This window comes from Saccopteryx leptura, chromosome 4 (genome assembly GCF_036850995.1).
Source record: "Saccopteryx leptura isolate mSacLep1 chromosome 4, mSacLep1_pri_phased_curated, whole genome shotgun sequence".
NCBI lineage: Eukaryota > Metazoa > Chordata > Mammalia > Chiroptera > Emballonuridae > Saccopteryx > Saccopteryx leptura.
In genome coordinates, this window is record NC_089506.1 from 153823814 (window position 1) to 153841790 (window position 17977).

A 17977-nucleotide genomic window follows, 5' to 3' on the forward strand; every position below is an offset into this window, starting at 1 on the left:
CTCTCTGCCAAGGTGTATCGTTAGTGGCTGGGGTCTACAGGGGACACAGACGCCATCAGCATATCACTGAAAGGGTTTGAACAATCATTTCTGTGCTGAGGGGATGTGATTTCTTAATGATTTTGTATAATACTTAGAAAATCCATTTATGTTATAATTTTTACTGGCATGTATTAATGTGTACAATGAATGTTATTTTCATAAATATCTCTAAATAATATTAGACATTTGAACATACTTTGAATAGAAATATAGTTCTTCCACTTCAGAAAATAATTCAAATTGTCTTCCTGAGCATTAACCATAGCAGGCTCTCTGCTAAGTATGCTATATAATTATTTTCTGTAATCCCTGCATAACCTTATAATTATTATTCCTTTGTACCTGAGGAACTCAGGGTTCAGAGAGGTTAAATAACTTTGACAAGATCACAAAGCCAGTAAGATGGAGGTAGAGTTTGAATTCAGTTTTTCCATTCACACAAGGTCTGGGCACTGCTGAGCCTCATAAGATCTGATGGAGCATTCTTTGGTAATATATCACTTCAGAGCTTTGCAACTTATAAAAATTGCTGAAATGTCACCTTTCAAGACAAGAAACTACAATTTTAGATAGTAGTTTTTAATAATATATAAAATAGTTCTGTTCAGCCCATTTCATCTTGTGTTCTTTCAGTATGTCCAAGATTATTAAAAATCTTAACCTGTTTCAAGACTGTTCATACAACTTGTTTTTTCTTAAGGGTAAGGGAGATAGAGAGATAGACTCCCATATGCACCCTGACTGGGGTCCACCTGGCTCAAATCAACTGAGCTATTCTCAGCACCCAGGGTCACACTTTAACCAATTGGAATATTGGTTTTCCCTGGGTTTCTCCTTCCTTTCTCATATCTTTAACTCTTATACAGATTGGAAGAAAATATATATATATAATATACTTTCTTATTGATCCAAGATTAAAATGGCTTTGACTCTGTGTCATCATCAAGAAAAAAATCAATCCCATGCCTCATTTAGAGAAATTGGGAATATAGTATTTGTGATCAGTTGAAGCCTTTATTACACAAGTAATCATCATAACTCACAGGCAAAAATAATATTTTCTCAACACATTCAAAAAAGTATGACAAAATAGTAGATGTAATTGGCAGTGAGAATTAATCCTGGTTTTTTTGGTTCTGAACACATTCTACTTGAAAGTTAAAATAAGTGGTAACTTTACAATTATTAAGAAAACTAAAGTTTGTCTGAAATATTAAATATTTAATTTAAAGCTTATGCAAAAGTTGTGTATTATACAATATGTATTGCAGGATTGTTTTATAAGAATTCTTACAAAATAAATAATTACATGCATAAATCGTATCACTTCTGCCATGGAGTGCTGGTTTTGGAAGATCCGCAGCACTAAGTGGCATAGCTATTTCTAACTCAAAATAATTATTGCAAGATGTTTAGGGTTTAAAATTCAGTTTTTGAAAAATTAATAATGAGTACTAGTGAGGCTGCAGAAATTATCTAGGCTCTTACTAAAGCCCATGTGAAAATAGTTTTGATATATAATGTCATGCAGTTTTATTGCTGGAAGAGTTCTCAGGCATCTTCTGCCATAACGACCTTGAGGAAGTCAAGGTGAAACTGCATTAGGAATCTCTGTAGAAGACCACAGCTATTGAGAAGATGTATCTGTTAAGGTTATTAATTCCAACTGGAATCCACTCTAATTCAAGCCAAAAAAAGAAATTTTTAAGGATAGCAGGTAGCTTGTAGAGAAATCTAAAAAGCTCCGGCAGAAGGAACCTAAAGTTTCACAGCCAGAAACTATGCCCAGCCACATCATGGGAGCTTCTCCTGCTGCTCCACAGCTCAGAACTTGTCAGTTTTCGGACCAGAGGCCAGAAACTCTGCCATTGCCTGCCCGTCTTGAAGACTGACAAGCCTTATAGTAACACAGATTTACTGGTGGGCCCTCGCATCCTTACACTGCTTTCCTCCAAGCACATTCTTTTTGGCACATCTGATTGGCTAACACACGTCACGTGCCTCAGCCTTCTAGACGGAATCTGGGATTGTGAGTGGTCTGGATTCTACTTTGGGAAGGCATGGATTGATTAGGTGGGAAATTATCAATCACTATATAGTGAGGGTTTGTAAAGGTCTGGTCAGCTGCCAACTGACAGATACATACTACAGATACCCACTACCAAAAAGAAAACAGAGAATTACCTAATTGAAGGAAATCACTGGTGATAGTTTGGTTAGTAACATTAGGCCTTTGAGATAGAAGGTAGAAACAGCTATTCTCCCAGCTAGAGGGGAGAAAAATCTAATAAGCCTCCTACAAAGAAACACTTTGTGATTTTGGCCCTGGGTCTGCCAAAAATACCGTGTTAACTTTGTCAGCACAGCTGTCCTCTCAGAAGCGCTGACTTTTACCTTTGTCACCTAGATTCACATGAGTGAGAGGCTGGATGCACACTGTGTGTTGTATAAGGTGTTCCACCTTCACATCAGCCTCACCCTCGGCACTTAGTGACATGACTGTGTGTGTTAAACATGCAAACATTTTTATTTTAATAATTATGCATATATTTTAATGTACTATCAAAAGTAAACTAGAACTTCAAACTCATGATCCCTTGACTAGTTTTGCTTAAGACAAGGCTAAATTAAAAGTTAAAAAGTATATCTCTTTTTCTAAATATTAAGTAAATATAGTATACTAATTATAGATTGAAAATATGTATTATAAGTAACATACAAATAACAAGAGCTTGAGAAACACGAATGAGAGCAGTAATTCCCATATTTTAATGTGCTTATTGACTCATTGGGGTTTTTAATTAAATGAAGATTCTGATTCAGGAAGTCTGGGGTGGAGCTAAGATTCTGCTTTTCTAACAAGCTTCTGGTTGATGTTGAGGCTGCTGGTCTGGCAACCACACTTGAGGAGCAAGGCTTAGTTGTGCTGAAAGTGGGTAGTTTAGAGTATCTATACTTCAGATTACCTCAACATTGACTGGAGCATCTGGTTAAAACACAGATTCTCAGGTCCCAAGCCAAGGCACTCCGATTCACCAGGGCGGGGTAAGGCCCCGGATTTTATATAGTTAGTAAGTTCCCATTAGGTGTTTCAGATGCAGATGCTACGCGGACCACACTGGGAGAAAGGATGTGCCTTGGGGACTGGACAGCCACATAATATCAGGGTGTACTAATGCCCTCTTCATCTCTTAGGAAAGGAGCCACTACCTTCCTGTTTTATAGGATATGAATCTTTGGAAAATTTATTACATTCATGTAATTACTCATCTGTACTCTGCAGGAGCACAGGAATACTGTCCTCCATTGTAGGAGATATGCTGCCTGTCACTGGGGACTGTGACAGAGTTCATCCCGATTGGGGTGGGGCTCAGATAATCACTGTGTGCTGCTTTTGTCACAGGAGAAAAGAATATCAGTGAAACCCAGATGAGCTGAGATTTAGTTAAAAAAAAAAGAAGAAAGAAAGAAAGAAAGAAAGAAAGAAAGAAAGAAAGAAAGAAAGAAAGAAAGAAAGAAAAAGTTAAATAGAAAAGGAGTTTTTAAGCTATATCTTGATTAAAAATATTGTAAGGACAAGGTCTTATGCTCAGAGAGTTATAAAATATTAGAGCTAGAAGGGCTTTTACTCCACCAGCTTTATTTTCCAGAAGCAAATGAGAAATGAAAAGAAGTAAGTGGCCCTGAGGCCCTGTAGGGTGAGTCAGAGGGCCCCAGATGCTCTGACTACCTGGTAGGTGTTGGGTCCAGAGCTGTGCAGATGAGCTCTCTGTCTTCTGGATGCCAGCTGGGGTCACCGGTCACCTCTGCCTCGGCTGGATGCAGCACTGAGTCACTGCTCAGCTGTCGCTAGGCGGGTCTGTGGCCTCTGCTCCTCAGCCACTGACTACCACCTCCTCCACTCACTCCCAGAGCTGAGTGGCCATAGTCTTTATTGTCATTGGTTTATGGTTTTGGAAAAAGGTGACTTTCCATTTCTTTTGATAGTGCATAGCTCTTTTCTCTAACCCCATCATTCATTCTATATTTATTCATTGGCATTCTTCTCTAAGAAAGAGCATTTATTTACCCCCTATTTACTTAGTCATTTATTCATAAATTCGTATTTTATTCAATAGATTTAATTTTTTTTTAGTCATATGTATAATTTAGCAAAATTCTGACTGTTAAACTGCTCATTTAAAAAAATCTATTATACAATTTGAAATGTATTTTCAAATCCCTGGTGGTGGTCGTTCCTAATGCCCTTTATTGTTTAAAAAGCTATAGACTGAGTGTTTTTGTAAAGAGCACCCACTGTTGTTCCTTTAATTCGGTAGAATCAAAGTGACAGCTTAGGAGCGGCAGGCCTCTGCCATCAGCCTGCATGCAGTACGGCCTGCACCTCAGGCCCAGTTAGTTACTCAGTTAGCCAGCCTCCCCCCCCCCCCCCGCCCCCCTCCCCCCCGCCCCCCCCCCCCCCCCCCCCCGCCCCCTCCCCCCCTCCCCCCGCCCCCTCCCCCCCTCCCCCCGCCCCCTCCCCCCCTCCCCCCCGCCCCCTCCCCCCCTCCCCCCCCGCCCCCTCCCCCCCTCCCTGCCCGAGATGAGTCACCGAGGGGCGGGGGAGGGCAGAGAGCAGCTGGTACCGCCCCTTCGCTCTCTGCGGGCTCCCGGCCGGCCGCCAGAGCTCCCAACTGAAACCGCGGGGGCCGAGCCCAGCCAGGAATGCAAACATCCGGAAACCCCAGCTGAAGGCTCTGGGTTCGGGGGCTGGACGCAGAGTGAGTACTGCTTGCAGGCCCTTCCCTCCAAGGCTGCGTCCGCTTCCCAGCGGGCAGCCTGGACGCCGCCTTCGCTGCTGCCGGCTGGGCCGCGCGTCCCGGCTTCAGCCCTGCCCCTGGCTTCCCTGGGCTTGGATATGCGCTCGTCCTAGTCTCCTGACCCTAAAGAGACATACCTCTCCCAATGGGTTCTAAGTAGAAGTGTGCTACTTGACCCCTCCTTTCAGTCGGTAACACGGCTGCTTGCTCTTCAGCTGGGAATGTCTGGTGACCAGACTCAGCTGGGTTACAAAACCAGGGATTTGGGTGATCTGGGAATAACGCTGAAAGAATTAAAACAGCAGCTATGCCTGTTTGGTTTGGCACTTTTACCTCTAGAGGTTGACCCCCCCCCCCCCCCCCCCCCGCCGTCTCCCCTACCTGCCCGCACCACTGTGATGACCTCGGTTGTAGAGAAGGAGTTCACAGTCAGTGTAAACTCTGCGTGTACTAATACATGCTGGGTGTGGCATATATGCTGCAACACGTCTCTGTTCTACTTCCTTGAACACAACCTGAGACTGTGATCAGGTAACATCACTGAGGGTTCCTTTATATCTATCTTTCAAGAATGCCAGTGTTTTTGTTTTTTTCCTTTCCATTTTTTCAGTCAACTGAATGTGTTGGGATGGCATGGTTCACAAAACAAGAATGCTAAATGCTTTCATTAGAGATGTAACAATCTCTTCTGTACTTTTAGGGTCTCAGCATTTCTCAGTTATAAATGCGTGAGACGCAAGTTCTTTATTCCCATTTTATATCCTGAGAAAATGAGGCACAGTTTAGGAAGCTTCCTTAAAAGGCGGGACCTCTGCCTAGTAATGTAGGAACGCACTTACACAGCAGAGGAACAGTAGTGCCTAGTCAGCAGCTCCGTAAGGTTTTGCCTTATTGAGATGCTTTCAAGAGCGAAAACCTCTGCATTGCAGGGCAGATCAGTAAGGAGTGGCCTCCACTTTTCAAAGAGGGAAATTTTGTTTTCTGATGAATAACTGTAGAGTGCCTCATCATGTTTTGTTTGTGGGCACTGAATTCAACTTTTGCACACTGATTTCGCAACATCTATAAAGATAGTTGTTGCTGGGAATGTAGTGGGAAGGGAGTGCTGTGTGGGTTCTGGGAGACAGTATATGATTAAAACAAATAAGTGACATTTAGCAAAATCATGAGGTGCTAGGAAGGGCCACCTTAGCTGACTGATGGAGAAGGTGTAGGCGACCAAATGCAATGAGGACACGTGTAGCCATGATCTGTGTATGCAGCAAAGGCTCTTGGTGTCTGTTATAAACAAGTAAGCTTTGCATAGTGCACAACAATTGAAGTTTAAGTGTTGGTTGTGGTTCAGTTCACATGCTTTGAGAGAAGATCCAGGAATTGATTACATAGTCTTACTCCTGAGCTCATTTCCTTCATTGTTCTCTGGATTGACTGAGTATAATTCCTCTCCGATAATAAGAGAACAGTTGGAAAGAATGAAACTAAGAGAAAGAGAGGGAGCCAAGGAGGGGGGAAGAGAGAGAGAGAGAGAGAGAGAGAGAGAGAGAGAGAGAGAGAAAGTGAGAAAGCCATTAGGAAAACTTGAATTTGAACTAACTTCTTAAAATCAGTCAAATATATGTGTTCCTATTTATTGTATATAACACATATCTTTTTTTTTTTTTACCTCTACCCAAGTCTTTATAGCAGTTTTATTAATAACAGCTACAGCCAAATGATCATCAACTAATAGTTGGATAAAAATCCAGGGCACATCCATACAATGGCATACTACTACCTAGGTAAAAAGAAGCTACTAACATATATGCAAAACATGTACAAAATCTAAAAATCAGATAGCAAAGACCAAAAACTGTAAGATTACATTTACTTGAATTTCTGGGGAAGAAAAAAACTATTGAGACAGAAATGAGATGAGGGATATTTGAGGTGGGGATGAGGCTAGGAGACAGGATTATAAAGGAAATTTGGGGGGTGATGGTAGTGGTTGCACAATTACATGCATTTGTCAAAAGAGTATCCTTTTAAAAATCTACGTTTTTATATTGCTGCCAGTACTGAGAAATAGAATTGATTTTTGTATATTTATCCTAGATCAAGCAAACTTAATGAACATTGCTCTTAGTATTAATGATTCCTATGGAGAGAATTATATAATTTGTGAATTATATAAGAATTGTATCTTTTCATTTCTGATATTTTATTTGTTCTTATTTAATTATTCTGGCTAAGCTATTTAATAAAATGTTATCCCTGAACTAAATAGGAATGTTTCTAAGATTTTTACCATTAATTATAACATTTGCTAAACTTTTTCAGAATATCAGGTTCATAATGTTTTTCTTATATTCCTAGTTTGCTTTGAATTTATATTAAAAGTGGTTGTTAAAATTTTATTTTAGTTTTATTTTTTAATTACAGTTTACATTCAATATTATTTTGTGTTAGTTTCAGGTGTACAGCATAGTGATTAGGAAATTATATGCAAAGTGACCCTCTCTGATATTTCAGGTACCCACCTGGCATTGTATATAGTTCCTACATTATTACGATTATCCCCTATGCTGGACTTGATATCCCTGTGACTATTTTTGACTCTCAATATGTAGTTCTTATTCTCTTCATCTTTTTCACTCAGCCTTCAAACTCGCCCCCCTCTTGCAATCATCAATCTTCCCTCTGGCAACTGTCTCTGTATCTATGAATCTGTTTCTATTTCATTTGTTTGTTTATTTCACTCTTTAGGGTCCACATATAAGTGAAATCATATGGTATTTGTCATTCTCTGACTTATTTTGCTTAGCATAGGGCCATCCACGCTGTCATAAATGGTAAGGTTTTCTTCTTTTTTATGATCAAGTAATATTTCATTGTATATATGTACCACCATATTTTTACCCACTGGTCTGTGGATTGTTTCAGTTTCTTGGCTATTGTAACTAATGCTGCAATGAACTTAGGGATGCATATTTTCTTTCAAATTAGTGTTTTGGAACTCTTTTGATATATTCCCAGAAAGTGAAATTGTTGAATCATAAGGCAGTTATATTTTTTAATTTTTTTGAGGAATCTCCATACTGTTTTCCACAGTGGCTGCACTAATCTGCATTCCTACCAGCAGTGCAGGAGGGTTCCCTTTTCTCCACATCCTCGCCAACACTTCTTACATGTTGAATTTATTGATGATAGCTATTCTGACAGGTGTGAGGTGATGTCTTATTGTGGTTTTAATTTGCATCTCTCTGATGATTAGTGACATTGAACATCTTTTCATATGTCTGTTGGCCATCTGTATGTCCTCTTTGGAGAAGTGTCTTTTCAGGTCCTTTGCTAACTTTTTAATTCCATTGTTTGTTTTTTTGGTATTGAGTTTTGTAAGTTCTTTATAAATTTTGGATATTAGCCCCTTATCAATGTACCAGCAAATATGTTTTTTATTCAGTAGTCGGTGTTTTCATTTTGTTGATGGTTTCCTTTACTGTGCAAAAACTTATTAGTTTGATATAGTCCCATTTGTTAATTTTTCTTTTTACCCTTGCCTGAGGAGATATATCAGAAAAAAATATTGCTACAGGAAATGTCTGAGATTTTACTGCCTATGTTTTCTTCTAGGATTTTTATGGTTTTGAGCCTAACATTTAAGTCTTTAACTTATCGAGTTTATTTATGTTTATGGTGTAAGAAGGTGGTCTAGTTTCATTTTCTGCATGTATCTCCAATTTTCCCAGCACCATTTATTAAATAGATGTTCTTTACCCCTTTATATGTTTTTTGCCTTCTCTGTTAAATATTGACTATAAAGGTGTGGCTTTATTTTTGAGCTTTCTATTCTGTTTCATTGATCTATATGTCAGTATCATGTTGTTTGGATTACTATGGCCATTTAGTACTGGTTAATATTAGGTAGTGTGATTCCTCCAGCTATGTGTTGTTTTTTTCTCAAGGTTGCAGTTGCTATTTGGGTTGTTTTTTGTTTTCTGGTGGTTCCATATAAATTTTTGGAATATTTATTCTAGTTCTATAAAATGTACCATTGGTATTTTGATAAGAATAGCATTAAATTTATAGCTAGCCTTGGGTAGTATTGACATTTTAAAGATTTTAATTCTTTCTAGCTATGGACATAGTATATTTATGCTTGTACTTATTTGTATCTTCCTCAGTTTCTTTTTCATTGTCTTATTTTCTGAGTACAGGTCTTTTACCATCTTGGTTAAATATATTCTTAGGTATTTTATTCTTTTTGAAGTAATTGTAAATGGGATTATTTTCTTAGTTTCCCTTCCTGATAGTTTATTATTGGTATATAAAAGTGCAACTGATTTCTGTATATTTATTTTGTATCCTGCTACTTTACTGAATTCATTTATCAGTTCTAGTAGTATTTAGTGAAATCTTTTGGGTTCTCAATATACTGTATCAGGTCATCTGCAAATAATGAGAGTTTACTTCTTCCTTTCCAATTTGGATGCCTTTTATTTCTTCTTCTTGTCTAATTGCTATGGTGAGGACTTCTAGTACTATGTTGAGTAAGAGTGGTGAAAGCAGATGTCCCTTGTCTTGTTCCCAATCTTAAGGGAAACACTTGTCATGTTTGTCCATTGAATATGATGTTGGTTGTGGATTTATTACATATGGCCTTTATTATTTTGAGGTATGTTCCCTCTATTCCTACTCTGCTGACGGTATTTATTATAAATAGGTGCTGGATTTTATTAAATACTTTTTCTGCATCTATTGATATGATCATGTAATTTTTATCCTTCATTTTGTTTGAGTGATGTATCACATTTATTGATTTATGAATATTGTGCCAATTTTGCATCCCCAGAATAAAACCGACTTGATCATGGTGTATGATCTTTTTAATGTATTGCTGGATTAGGTTTGTTAATATTTTGTTAAGGATTTTAGCATCTATCGACCTGGAGAGCATTATGCCAAGTAAAATAAGCCAGTGAGAAAAAGACAAGTACCATATGATTTCACTCATATGTGGGATCTAATGAACAAAATGAACTAACAAGCAAAATAGAGACCAGTTCATTGATAGAAATCAGGCTAGCAGTTGTTGGGGAACCTGGGAAAATCTGGGGGGATTAAGAAAAGATTTTTTTTTTGTATTTTTCCTGAAGCTGGAAACAGGGAGAGACAGTTATACAGACTCCCACATGCACCCCACCGGGATCTACCCGGCACGCCCACCAGGGGGTGATGCTCTGCCCACCAGGGGGCGATGCTCTGCCCCTCCGGGGCGTCGCTCTGTTGTGACCAGAGCCACTCTAGCGCCTGGGGCACAGGCCAAGGAGCCATCCCCAGCGCCCGGGCCATCTTTGCTCCAATGGAACCTCACTGCGGGAGGGGAAAAGAGAGAGAGGAAGGAGAGGGGGAGGGGTGGAGAAGCAGATGGGCGCTTCTCCTGTGTGCCCTGGCTGGGAATCGAACCCGGGACTTCTGCACACCAGGCCGACGCTCTACCACTGAGCCAACCGGCCAGGGCCAAGAAAAGATTTTAAAAAGCTCATGGATACAGACAACGGTGTGGTGAGTGCTGTGTGGAGAGGTTGAGGGAAGGGAGGAGGGTATAGGGGGAATAAATGGTGATAGACAGAGACATAACTCCCGGTGCTGACCACACAATACAGTGTACAGGTGATGTGTTGTAGAATTGTACACCTGAAACTCACATAATTTTGTTAACCAATATAATTACAATAAATTCAATAAAAAGGGAAAAAATAAAGTGACTATTGATAGGTACGTATTTTTTTTTGTACTTTTATTATGCATATCTATGTTCCTCTTTTTTGTTCTGAAAGATATCCATTTAACATTTTCTTGTAATACTGGTTTGTTGGTGGTGAGCTTCTTTAGCTTTTTCTTGTCTGGGGAGCTCTTTATTTCTCCTTCAATTTTAAATGATAGCCTTGCTGAGTAATGTAGTCTTGGTTGTAGGTCCTTGTTTTTCTTATTTTGAATATTTAATGCCAATCCCTTCTGGCCTGAAATGTTTCTGTTGGGAAATCAGCTGACAGCTCCTTGTGGGTAACTAACTGTCTTTTTCTTGGTGCTTTTAAGATCTTTTTTGCCTTTAATCTTTGCCATTTTAATTATGATGTGTTTTGGTGTAGGCCTCTTTAGGTTCATCTTTTTGGGGACTTTCTGTGCTTCTTGGACTTGTTTGTCTTTTTATTTCACCAAGTTAGGTAAGCTTTCAGTTATTATTTTTTTCAAATAGGTTCTCAATCCCTTGCTCTTTCTCTCCTCCTCGTGGTACCTGTATGATACAGATGTTGTTATGCTTGATGTTATCCCAGAGGTCCCTTTAACTGTCCTCATTTTAATTTTTTTTCCTGCTCTGGTTGGGTGCTTTCTGCTACCTTGTCTTCCAAATTGCTGATTTGACCCTCTACTTCATCTAGTCTGCTGTTGATTCCTTCTATGTATTCTTCATTTTTGACTTGTTCTTTTTATGGTTTCTATGTCCTTTTTTATGCTTACTATTCTTTATTGAAGTTCTCACTGAGTTTATCCATTCTTCCCCTAAGTTTCTTAAGCATCCTTAAAAGCCTTGTTTCAAACTCTGTATCTGGTAGTTTGCTTGCCCCCATTTCATTTAGTTCTTTTTCTGGGGATTTCTCCTGTTCTTTCATTTGGGACATATTTCTTTGTCTCCCCTTTGGCTACCTCTGTGTATTTGTTTCCTTGTATTCGTTAGATGCTATCTCTCACAGTCTTATACAGAAGGTGTACTTTGGGACTCTGGTGTAGTCCCTTTGAACACCTGAGCTATGTGTTCCAGGGATTTTCCTTGTGTGGGTTATGTGAGCCCTCCTACTGATTGCTACTGGCCCTCAGGCTGATTGCCTATGAGGAGTGACCCCAACCACAGTGTATGAGTTGCTGTGTGGGGACTGATCCCATGAAGCAGAATTTGCCCCAGCAGTTTCTGGTGCCTGCTGATACCTCCCTTTGGCTATGCCACTCTGGAACTAATTGGGCCATGCTCTGATGTGGTCTGCAGTGAGCCACCTATTGTGTTGATTTTGGTGCCCCTTGGGAGGGACTCTGGTGCTGGGCAATGTCAGATACTGCCTGTGACAGGCCTGGCTGTGTCTGCTGGACCCGGTGTGTGGGGGAGAACACAGCTGCATATTGAGGCCAACTTTCACCTGTACTGAGCCTGGAGCATGTCTGCAAAAGGCCCAAAGCACATGGGATTGCCTCCACCTGCAAGCTACCTCTTAAGTTCAGTCAGTGAAAGAGACTTTGGCGGTATGTGACTTGTATAAACAGGTTCTCAGTGAGTCACCTTGTAGGGGCAAGTGGTGTACACCAGGTTGATACAGATTTAAACTCTGCACCAGTGCTGGGTTTGAGTCTAATGGGAAAAAGTCTTTGGATATACCAAGACCAGTTTCCACTCACCTGGGGGATTGCTGATATTTACAGTGGGTCAGGGTGTCAAAGAGTCATCGGAATGAGGACAATAGAGTTCATCAGGCTAAAACAGATTAAGATTTGGCCATGTGAAGAAAGACTACACAGGAATGGTGATGCTGGCTGGGGCACTCAGGAAAAATGGCCCTTGCCCTAGAGCCACACAACTCAGTCTTTCCCTGTGTGTCTCTTAGTTTGCCTGGATTTCCTCACAGGTTTTTCAAGAAAGACTGCAACACAAGTCTAGGCAGGTCATAGCCAGCATATCCCTCCACAGGAGGTGAGCTTGGCTGGTGGAACCTTAGGAAGTCAGCTTGGTGTAGCGAGTGTATCTCCTTAGGCCCGTGCTGTGGGGGTGGGGGCAGTGCTGCTGGTATGCATGGGGAGGGGGAAACGGCCCTCTCCCTAAACCTACCTAACTCAGCCTTTCCCTGCTTTCCCTGTGTGTCTCTGACACCCCAGGTCTGTCTGGATCTCCTCAAGAATCCCTCAAGAAAGATGGCCTCAGGGAGTTAGGAACGTGGGGGTGGCAGGGCCGGGTCACAGGAGGAAGGCAGGAGGGGCTGTTGCATTCTCCTAGGTTGATGTCTGTGGAGGAGAGTACTCACCCAAGAAAGACAGCATCTGTAGGCAGAGGGGGAGAGGGCCTCTGTGCAGGAACACTGGTGGCTATCCCTCCAGCCCTGTCCCAAACCATTCAACACAATCTCTCCCTGTATGACTTTAGTCCCCTCTGAGCTGCTATCCCTGCACTGGACCTCAGGTTGAGTGCCCATGAATGAAATTTTGTGCACTGGTCTTTTAAAAGGGTGCGTAGGTTTCTAGCAGTCTGCTTCACCCTGGTGGATGGAATCTCCTCTGATGTTCACAGTCGGATGTCATGTGGACTCCTCTTCCCAGAACAGTGCTCTGGGCTGGAGATTCTGGCATGGGGTTGAGACCCCTCTCTCCTTGGTGGGGTTATTGCAGCGGAGTTATCCCTCCAGACTTTCAACAACCTCACATGGGTGAGGAGCCAGCCCTTTTCATGTCTCTGCCTCTCCAACCAGTCTTGGTGAGGCTTCTTCTATATAGCCTTAGTTATAGGAGTTCAGTTAAGCTGTCTTCACTTGACTATTCAGGTTGATTGCTCTATAATTTAATTGTAATTTTAGTTTGATCCTGTGGGGAGGTGAGTATAACTTCCACCTTCTCTGCCACCATCTTGGATTGCTTGATTTTTTTACTATTTTTTATTTTTAATTATATCTGTAAGGCACCACTACTTTGTAAGTAGAACTATTTACTTTTCCCAAAAAACTAACTAATTGGTAGTCCTATTTAAATAAAAACCCCACAACCCATGTTCTCCTATATACATGTCTAGCAGTTTGTATCTCTTCTTTGATTATATCTTACAGTGTCATCATTTTAGAGACTATATGAATCTGGAATATATGCACCAATGTGCCTGACCTTATAAGAGGAGCATATTTTATCCTATACTTTTTCTGATATACTGAGTTAACAATCTGCATACTGGGACAGTACAATGGGTTTCCACAAACAATTGCATTTTAGTTTTTCTCTGTGAATAGCTTTTATCTTAAAAATGTCAGCTATTCAATGTTTCTCAACAGGGTATTAGTGGGTATTACTGACATCTGGGGTGACCGTTCTTAATTGGGCAGGTCTGTCTTGCTCCCACTGAATGCCAGAGCATGACCAAAAGTAATCTCACATATTTGTAAATACTTTTAGATGGATGGACCCTCCCCTGGTTAAGAACAAATGAGCTACACTATTTTTATGCAAAGTCATAAAAATAATTCCTCAGTCTCATTATTTCTAATTTTTAAGGGCACTTTACAACATCTTTAGAACCTGCTGACTTCTGAGTGAGTCCATTTATTTAGACCCTGGAGATTCAGGTGGAGGCTCTGTGTAATCCCGCTAGCAGGTGACGTTGCTACTCCTGTTCTCTCCTCTCTAGGCTAGGCAATAGTGGTAAATTATTAGAAAGTGACTGAAAAAGAACAGCTCACCAGAATCTGTGTCAGAACCGAGTATTAATGATTATAGCTTCATTTACTGAAAATGACTGTATTCTTGGCATTCGCTGATCACTTAGCGTGATATGATGATAATGCAGTGATGAGGTACATACTCTTATTATAAGTCTATTTTACAGGTTAAGAAAGAGCCTAATCCCTTAACTACCACACTGAATTGTTTCTTGGGACATATTTAATAGCTCTCCATCAAATATTTCCCCTCAAAGTGACCTTCAGTGCATGAAATGTTATTACATACTAAAAGTCTCATTTGCTTACATAGTCTCATTTAGCTATGATTGTTTTTGTTCTTAGAGTGCCAGCTTTTTACTACACTGTGAGCCTCTTAAAAACAGAATCCACATCTTTGTACCTTTACCCTATAGCCCTAAGATGTTACTGCATTAGTATAGAGGTTTGACCTGGGTAGGTAGAGAAGGTAGAATTATACTTATTTTTATTCTCTGGAATTGACAGGTAGAGTTTTGAAGCTTAACATCTGTTTGTCCTTTGGACAAAGATTAAAGCGTGGATAATCAAAAACAATCAGTGAGGAAGACTTTTTGTTCTTTCATTTTTTTGTAGGGGTGCTTAGACAATGGGTCAGACATGGTGCTAGGGATATAGTCCCATCCCTTGTATATGGATTGGATTTCCATCAAGGGTCAGATGTATCTGAGATTTCAATTTTGGCTGGGGCTCTATACCATTTAATTAGACTCCCACAACTGACTGGTTTATGTTGACAGTCCTCCATGCCAAATATAAAAACATTGTGGAAAGTACTAAATAGTATTGCTATCAAGGTGCTATATAAGAGCACAGGACAAGGTTGAGGGAAAGGGGATGAAGTTAAGCTCGGGGGCTTGTTTTTCTGGCAATAAACGTTGGATATATGATTCCCTTAAAGGAGAGCTACAACCAGGGGGCCAGTCTAAAGCAAAAAATAGCAAAGGCCAGACCCCAGGGACTGGGATATTATCCAAGTGGAATACAGGTAGTCAGAGACAGGACACTTACAAGTCTGATACACATCCAACTTCCCAAACACTGCCTTTTCTCACTTATTATTTTCTTAATCTCTTCCTTCTATACTTGTGTTGAACTACCAGTTGAGACATTACAGCAGGGGTTAGGAACCTATGTCTCGTGAGCCAAATGTGGCTCTTTTGATGGCTGCATCTGGCTCGCAGACAAAACTTTAATAAAAAAAAATAATGTTAAAAATATAAAACATTCTCATGTATCACAATCCATTCATTTCCTACCGCTCATGTTCATGGTTGCGGGTGGTTGGAGCCAATCACAGCTGTCCTCCAGGACAACACCAAATTTTTATTGGGTAATGCGTAATATACATGAGTTGTTGTGAGGTCAGGAAGTAAACTTCCCTCCTTTTAATCAAGTAGTCAGCTAGCTAATTGCAGAAACCCTTTTGATGAAGAAGATGGCTAAAGAAAAAAAGATGAGGAGTATAGTACTTTTCAGCAGGAATGGACAGAGGAATTTGCCTTTGTGGAGAGGGCAGGTTCTGCAGTATGTCTAATATGCAATGATAAAATTGCATCGATGGAACAATCAAATATAAAGTGGCACTTGGACACATGCCATACTACATTTGCATCGAAATATCCAGCAGGGGACAGCAGGAAGAAAGCATGTCAAGAGCTACTGTGCAGAGTGCAAGCTAGTCAGCAGCAACTCCGTGTTTGGACCCAACAAGGTGACTGGAATTCGGCTAGCTTTGTGGTGCTTTAGCAATTGTGAGAAACAGGAAGCCATTCACAGATGGGGAGTATGCCAAAACATTCATGCTTGATGTTGCCAGTGAACTTTTTGACGACTTTTCAGATAAAGACAAGATAATCAAACAAATAAACGACATGCCTCTGTCGGCAAGAACTGTTCATGATCGTACCATCATGATGGCAAATCAAATTGAGGCAACACAAGTGAAGGACATAAATGCAGCACCATTCTTTTCTCTCGCTTTGGATGAGTCAACAGACGTAAGCCATTTATCCCAGTTCAGCATGATTGCAAGGTATGCTGTCGGTGACACACTACGTGAGGAAAGTCTTGCTGTTTTGCCTATAAAAGAGACAAGAGGGGAGGATTTACTCGTCTTTCACTGAGTTTGCTAAAGAAAAAAATCTACCAATGGATAAACTTATTTCGGTGTGTACTGATGGTGCTCCGTGCATACTGGGAAAAACAGGATTTGTAGCACTTTTTCGTGAACATGAAAAGAGACCCATCCTAAGTTTTCACTGCATCCTACATCAGGAGGCTTAGATGTGTGGTGAGCAGCTTGGTGAGGTGATGTCGCTGATCATTCAGGTGGTCAACTTTATTGTTGCCCGAGCTTTAAATGATCGCCAGTTTAAAACACTGCTGGATGAAGTTGGAATAATTATCCTGGTCTGCTTCTGCACAGCAATGTGCGTTGGTTGTCAAGAGGGAAGGTACTCAGCTGTTTCACGGCTTGTCTGAGCAAAATCCGGACTTTTCTTGAAATGAAAAACATTGAGCATCCTAAGTTAGCTAACACTGAGTGGCTCCTGAAGTTCTACTATCTCGTGGACATGACTGAACATCTGAACCAGCCCAGTGTGAAAATGCAAGGCGTTGGAAATACAGTCTTATCCCTTCAACAAGCAGTGTTTGCATTTGAAAACAGGCTGGAACTCTTCATCGCAGACATTGAAACAGGTCGTTTACTACACTTTGAAAAACTGGGAGAGTTTAAACATGCATGCACAGCAAGTGACCCTGCTCAACATCTTGATCTCCAGCAGCTAGCGGGCTTCACATCTAATCTCCTGCAGTCACTCAGAGCACACTTTGGAGAATTTAGTGAGCGCACTCATCTTTTTAAGTTCATCACCCATCCACATGAGTGTGCAGTGGACAGCGCCGACCTGAGTTACATCCCCGGTGTCTTCGTCAGAGATTTTGAGCTATAAGCTGCTGACCTGAAGGCCAGCATTGCAGCATGTGAGTATTGCTGTACTGACAATGTTTGGCTCTACGTATACATGTGAGCAGTCTTTCTCACATCTAAAGAATGTTAAGGCCAACCTACGATCACGTTTAATGGATGGAAGTCTCAACGCCTGCACGAAGCTTAATCTGACAACATATCAACCAGACTACAAAGCCATCAGCAAAACCATGCAGCACCAGAAGTCGCATTAATGGTAAAAAGTACTTTATTCATCATTGGTTAGCAACAGCATAACAATGTCATTAAAAAGAATTCAGAGACTTATTTTACTTTAAAAGTGTTGGTCTTACATAAAATGCACACATTTACTTGTATTTAGTGTTAAACATATTGTATGGCTCTCACGGAATTACATTTAAAAATATGTGGCGTTCATGGCTCTCTCAACCAAAAAGGTTCCCGACCCTTGCACTATAATCTCCCCCCACACTTCTACATGTGCTGTTATGTGGGGTTGAGAGTTCTGATTAATTCTCACTTTCTCTGATGACATGTTCTTGACCACTATCCCTTGTATATGGACTGGATTTCCATCAAGGGTCAGGTGTACCTGAGATTTCAATTTTGTCATGGGCTCTGCACCATTTTACTGGAGACCCCCACAGATGACTGGTTTATGTTGTTAGTCCTCCATGCCAGCTTTGAGGGGACAGTTTCCT

General features: G+C 40.7%; 1 protein-coding gene across 8 annotated transcripts in view; it reads left to right on the top strand.

The window, feature by feature from the left end:
- The window catches only part of CAST (calpastatin), a 140934-nt gene that overhangs the window by 39138 nt on the left and 83819 nt on the right, over positions 1–17977 (top strand). The window contains exon 1 of one of the 8 annotated variants that reach the window (XM_066381890.1): positions 4652–4802. The exons of the other annotated variants lie outside the window; for them this stretch is intronic. The gene's annotated coding sequence lies outside the window, so the exon portion shown is untranslated. Of the gene's footprint in view, positions 1–4651; positions 4803–17977 lie in introns of those variants that run through there. 8 annotated transcript variants of the gene reach the window in all.